The sequence below is a fragment of the Myotis davidii genome, unplaced genomic scaffold, assembly GCF_000327345.1.
Source record: "Myotis davidii unplaced genomic scaffold, ASM32734v1 scaffold315, whole genome shotgun sequence".
NCBI classification, from domain to species: Eukaryota; Metazoa; Chordata; class Mammalia; order Chiroptera; family Vespertilionidae; genus Myotis; species Myotis davidii.
This window is the reverse complement of record NW_006286234.1, coordinates 65,228-71,350: the sequence shown is the minus strand read 5'-3', so window position 1 is coordinate 71,350 and position 6,123 is coordinate 65,228. Positions and strand designations below refer to the sequence as shown.

Sequence of the window (6,123 nt, the reverse complement as noted above, 5' to 3'; positions counted from 1 at the left end):
CCGACAACTTCCCATTTCAGTGACAGAAATTAAGTCCTGGAGAAGGTTAAAAATCTTGGGACAGTGTGAATCATTGTCTAATTTATCTTGTGGATACGGTGCTTTGTCCGGACCTCCATGGAAAGGCTGAGTGTGTTCAGATATGGAGGAGACATGCCAGAGGAGTGTTTTTGGGGGGATGGAAAAAAATTCCTGGTGGTGTAAATTACGAAGAGGAGGTAAGCAACAAAGGGAGACCTGGGGAGCAAGACTAGAGGGAGGGCATCCCCACCATCTAGTCAGGTTCTGGAGAGAGGAGGACAGTCTAATCCATGTGGCAGGCATCCCTTGTGACAAGGAAGACTGTGGAACCTGGTCCCAGGGCCGAAGCCAAACTGAAGAGGATTTCTGGCCTAGTGCTAGGCCTTTTGTCTGAGATGACAACAAATCAAAAATACGGAGGGGTGATCCAATTGTCACCTCCCGGAGATGAAACGAACTGGGGTTGAGTGGGGGGTCAGCAATGGGAAGGAGTGGTCTCCAATCTGGCACCCTCCTTGGCTGGTTGGGAGGGCCTGTAAGGGAGGAAGGCCTATTCATGTCACCCAAGTAGGATTTGGAGGTAAGCCCAGGTCAAGCTGCCACTGCCTATTGCTCTCCAAGTAGCAAACTCAGGGTGATTAAAACTGGGGCGATGGCTCCCCTTCCCCATGGATCCCTCCCAGGTTTTGGCACCAAATGTTAGGGTCACTGAAGGAGGAACACATGAGGCCAAAAGGGGTAAAGAATTATGAATTTGGTCATCTGGGAAACCAGATGGGCTGAGCCCCAAAATGGTGCCAGACCCAAAATGATGCCAGCCCCAATATGGTGCCAGCCCCCAGGGGCAGGGAGTCTGAGGTTTTAAAGGACTCTAGGTGGGCTTTTTCTGGGCAGAAAATTCTCTGGTCAGGTCCTAAGGGGAAAGATAATCATCTTAGCAAGTGCTGAGCAAAAGGGAATGTTGGTGTAAAGGTCAGTTGCCAGGGGAGGGAGTATCCATTCAATTATTTGATCAAACTTAATACTCTGGAGGTGGCACTGAAGGACACAAAAGGGGAAGCTTCCCTGGAACACCACTGACCACCCTCTCCGGCTCCTTTCAGACATGGCATAGTGGCCTCCACCTTTTTCTGAGAAACAGCAGGGTCTCCTCAGATCGGCCGTCAGGAATTGCAGTGTGCATCAGAATTGTCCTGGTGCCTGTTAAAGTGCAGCTTTGTTTAAAGGTCAATTTTTTTAATTATTCATTTTATAGAGAGAAACATTTACTTATTATTCCACTTGTCTCTGCATTAATTGGTGGATTCTTGTCTGTGCCCTGACCAGGGATGGAACCTGTACTGTTGGTTTATGGGGATGAGACTCTAATCAACTAAGTGCCCAGACAGGGCAGAAATGCTGCTTTTTGTGAGCCACCTCCAGAGACAGTTTCAGCAGGCCTGTCCGTATTCTGGGCTTCTGCATTTTTGCCAGCTCCTGGGTAATTTGGTGAAGGTCTGCACTAGGCTGAAAAACAGCCCTAGAGCCCAGGCTGCTTTGGGGATTGGTGCTCACAGCCCCCCAGTACAATGACCGCGGCCACTGCCGGGGGACGAGACTGGTCCCCTGCGCGGGGAGGTGAGCACTGACAACCGCGAACACCTGAGTGACATCTACCAGGCTGGATGCAGCCCTAGAGCCTCCACTGCATGACGATCACAACCACTGCCCTCCGGAATCGCCGCGCTGTCTTCCCAGCACGCACCGCGGGGCCTGACCCTAGAGCCCAGAGCATCCAATCGGCGTTGAGTTTGTTGCCTTGTGCCCCCCGTCACGCGCTGATTGGCTGATGCGGTGACGTCCTCAGCTCGCGGTCCGGCCTTGCGTCACCTCGGTCACCGAGCGCCTCGTGTGCGGCTCTTCACAGGCTCCCGTCGCGGACCTCAGGTACGGCGCGTCGGGAACACAGTGAACACAGTTTGGTGGGGTTTTTGAATGTTTACTCGGCTGTCGTTTAGTTGCGCGCATATCTAGTTCCAAGGAGAAGATTGGGAGGGTCAGCGGGGCTGAAGACCTGGGAACCGGCCGAGATTGCAGCCCTGGGAGCTCCCCTTCCTAGGGGCGCGACGGGAACCCGGAGGGTTGGGGATTGGGGGGATGGAGCTGGCCGCAGAGGAGCAGGAGGCGGGCGAGGGTAGAAAGGACTGGGAGGTCGAGGTCTTCCTAAGAACCACGGGCGGCGTGCGGGCGGGGCCGGGTAGCGGGCGGACCTGCCGTGGGCTTGGGGTGGGAGAGGCGGCTTCTCCGAGCTGCGATGGGGTTGGGGCCTTGAACTAATCGGTAGGAGTTGAGGTCTTGGTGTTTGGCATAATAATGCAGTGATTCTTTTTTTAAAAAATATATTTTATTGATTTTTTACAGAGAGGAAGGGAGAGAGATAGAGAGTTAGAAACATCGATGAGAGAGAAACATCGATTAGCTGCCTCCTGCACATCTCCCACCGGGGATGTGCCCGCAACCCAGGTACATGCCCTTGACCGGAATCGAACCTGGGACCCTTCAGTCCGCAGGCCGACGCTCTATCCACTGAGCCAAACCGGTTTCGGCATGCAGTGATTCTTAACCTTTTGCGCAGTAGTAGCTCCCTAAAAAGTGCTATCAAAGTTATGAGCCATCTTCCTAAGTCTCATTTACGCAAAAAAAAAGAAAGAAAAAAAAAAGGTTAGCCCTGGCCGGTGGGCCAACGGTTACAGCATGGCCCGGGGACCTAAGCTTGCGCGTTGACACTCCTGGTCGAGGGCACTTACCTCGGTTGCAGTTCCTACCCCGCCCCGGCTGGGCTGCCCATGTTTCCCTCTCTCTGTCTCTCTCTTCCCCTCCCTTCCACTTCCTCTAGAAATCAATGGAAAGATATCCTCGGGCCACGATTTAAAAAAAAAAAAGTTCAGCTGCGTGTTCCTGACTGGTCAGACAGCTGCAGAGCGTGGACGCTGCCATGTGCGCGCGAATCCCGAGGTCTTGGTGAGATGTAGGTGCTGACTCCCGGTTCGGAGGGGCTGGCCAGTACTCCCACAGCTCCCGCAGGCCTGGCAGTCACGGGGCCAGCCGTGGGGGCATGGGAAGCGACGAAATAAATGTGTTGGTAGCTGAAGATCTAGCCTTCCAGTGCGATCCCGAAATGGTCCTGAAATACGGTACTGAACGAATAGGACCTTGAAAGGCTGGAGGTGTAACAAGAGCAGAAGGTCCAAAATGCCCCTAACTTCTGTTTAAGCCGTTTAATGGCACACTCCACTCAGAAATGGACAATAAATTAAACGGCCACTGGTACTTCTCTTACTTTTTTCCTATATAAAACTGTTGCATCTCAGAAATAATGGAAAGAAAAAATCTCTTGTAACAGACTTTTTGTTTTGGTGACATGGCTCAGTCTCTGTGATTAGGCTTTGGTGTTTTCAGAATTTCTCGTTAGAAACCCCAGACTTCGATAGTTATTGAATTGTTAAGGTTTTCCATCTTCTCTGCTGTTTTCTCATTACCAGCTATCCTGTCCCCTTCCAATCTGCTGTTGGCTTGGAAATCTGGTCACCATCCTAGTTAGGATTATAAAGTAAGACTACATGGGCCTTGAGGGGGAACGGACGTGAGGATACTCAACTAGATAGTTAAGCCCTGGGATGGTCAAGGTTTCTACATGAGATTATTAGCAAAATTCTTATAAGGACAGTTTTAAGACCTCTCACTAGAGACTGAATCAGAGAACTATAAGGTTTGTCCTGTCCAAAAACCACAAGCAATAAAAAGGATAAAATAGAAAATTGGAATGAGCTGGTAATTATTTGAATGTGAGATTCTCATCTTTTTAGCTTTCAAATTTTTTAGGTCTCATTCTTCAATAGCAAGTTACTGTGATTGAAGTTTAACAAATGAGGTTAAAGAGATGAAGTTATTTCCACAGAAGTGCTTTCTGTCTTATGATTGTAGGTACTAATTCTTACTATTTTTAAAAATATATATTTATTGATTTTAGAGAGGAAGGAAGAGAGAGAGAGAAACATCAATGAGAATCATTGATCGGCTCCTCCTGCTGAGGACTGCAACCCGGGCTTGTGCCCTTGAACAGAATCAAACCTGGAACTCCAGTGCACAGGCTGATGCTGTATCCCTGAGCCAAACCTGCTAATTCTTACCTATTTTTGAGATTTTTAAAATTATTATTATTGAATTTATATTATCATTAGATAGAATTCCCAATTTTTTTTATTTTTAGAACCATATTGTCTACAATTACTAAATGTTACATTGTAGGTGAAAAATTGGTGAATAATGTGATTTGGACGCAAGTTTTGCAATAATTTAAAAATACCATGTATCACCATCCACAAGAAATGGAAAGAAGACACTCAACATTCTTATCCTGCCCCCAGGCATCAAGTCATTACCCAGTCATATTTATTTCTCCTTCAAAATAAAACTTGACTCTAACTTGTTAAAAAAAACACACACAAAAAAACTTATGTAATAAAAGGCTAATATGCAAACCAACTGAATGGCTTAATGACCAATTGCTATGACACACACTGACCACCAGGGGGCAGACACTCAACTCAGGAGCTGCCCCCTGGTGGTCAGTGCACCAGAAGCATGGCTCACAACTGGTGAGCCTGGTGAGCACAGGGCTGGTGATGGGAGCCTTTCCCGCCTCCGCCGCAGTGCTAAGGATGTCTGACTGGGGAGGCAGGTGGGGGTGGGGAGCAGGCCTAAGCCATCAGTCAGACATCCCCTGATGTCTACCGGACTGCGGGAGGGTGCAGGCCGGGATGAGCAAATACCTCCCCCCCCCCCGTGCATCAATTTCGTGGACTGGGCCTCTAATAAATATCCCTGTTCTACACTGTATATACAAATAACTGGAGCAATGACCTAAATATAGGAGCTAAAAATTCACAACCTTGTTTAAGGTAGTGGTTTCTTTCTTTTTTTATTTTTTCTATTAATATGTTTTTATTGATTTTCAGAGAGAAAAGAAGGGAGATGTGTCAGGGCCAGCCTGACAGGTTGAACTGGGCTGAGGTAGGGAGGTGGGAATTGAGAAAAGAAAGAAAGACAGGAGAGTGGGATCGGGAGGACTGCAGCTCAATCGAGGAACTGCAGTAAGTTTATTAACCACGCAATGCCTTTTATACACAAAACACTGAATAGGAGTTCTGTCAAGAGGAATGTATTCTTTGTTCCTCTTAATCTCTAAGGGAGAGATAGAGTGGAAGGACAAATTCTAGGTACAGCAAATCTCAGTAAATAGTTACTGACTTCTTGATAAGCCATGAAAGGCTGTTCTCATTCTACAAAGGTTGCTCTCATTCTACTGATAACTACCATCCAAACAAGTCTGGGAAAACTGTGTGGGTAAGGGTCCCAGCCTTGCTAGCCCCTTCAGGTGCAAGGACCATGTCAGCTTATACCCGGTCTCCAACAGAGATGGAGAGAGAGATAGGAATATCGAGAGAAAAGCACCAATGGGCTGCCTCATCCATGCCTCCCTAACTGAAAACATTAGGCCCACACAAAAGCATATATTGATATTCATAACATTCTTCATAATAGCCAAAAAGTGGAAAGAGTCCTAATGAATGGGTAAACAAAACATGGCATGTTGATACAATGAAATATTCAGTATAGAAAATAATGGTAATTAGCATACAACCGCTACCCTTCCCATTGGCTAATCAGTGCGATATGCAAATTAACTGCCAGCCAAGATGGCGGCAGGCAGCCAGGCAGCTTGAAACTAACATGAGGCTTGCTTGCTTCAGTGACGGAGGAAACCAACGTTCCCCGCCTGCCGCTGCCGGCCTCTGAGCCTGCAGTTTGAAACGTAACAAATATAGAAGCTAAACAAAACCCCAGAAACCTGCTTTCAGCGAGCCAGGGTCTCAGAGCTGGAGTTATATATTGTTTCGATTATAGAACCGAAACAAACCAGATACCTGCTTTCAGGAGCGGAGGCCTAAGAGCTGGAGCCTCAGAGGTAAAGCTGGCCCAGAATAAAAAAAGAAAAAAAGGAGCGGTTGGGAGCTTCCGTCACTCGCCATCCTGAAAACAGCCCTCAGCCCCTCACCCAGA

General features: G+C 48.0%; 1 protein-coding gene across 1 annotated transcript in view; it reads left to right on the top strand.

The window, feature by feature from the left end:
• Positions 1 to 1,868: 1,868 nt before the first annotated feature.
• Positions 1,869 to 6,123, top strand: part of IARS (isoleucyl-tRNA synthetase) — a gene marked incomplete at its 3' end in the record, with an annotated part of 64,218 nt that continues 59,963 nt past the window's right edge. Inside the window, exon 1 of the mRNA XM_015559822.1 lies at positions 1,869 to 1,947. The remainder of the gene's footprint in view (positions 1,948 to 6,123) is intronic.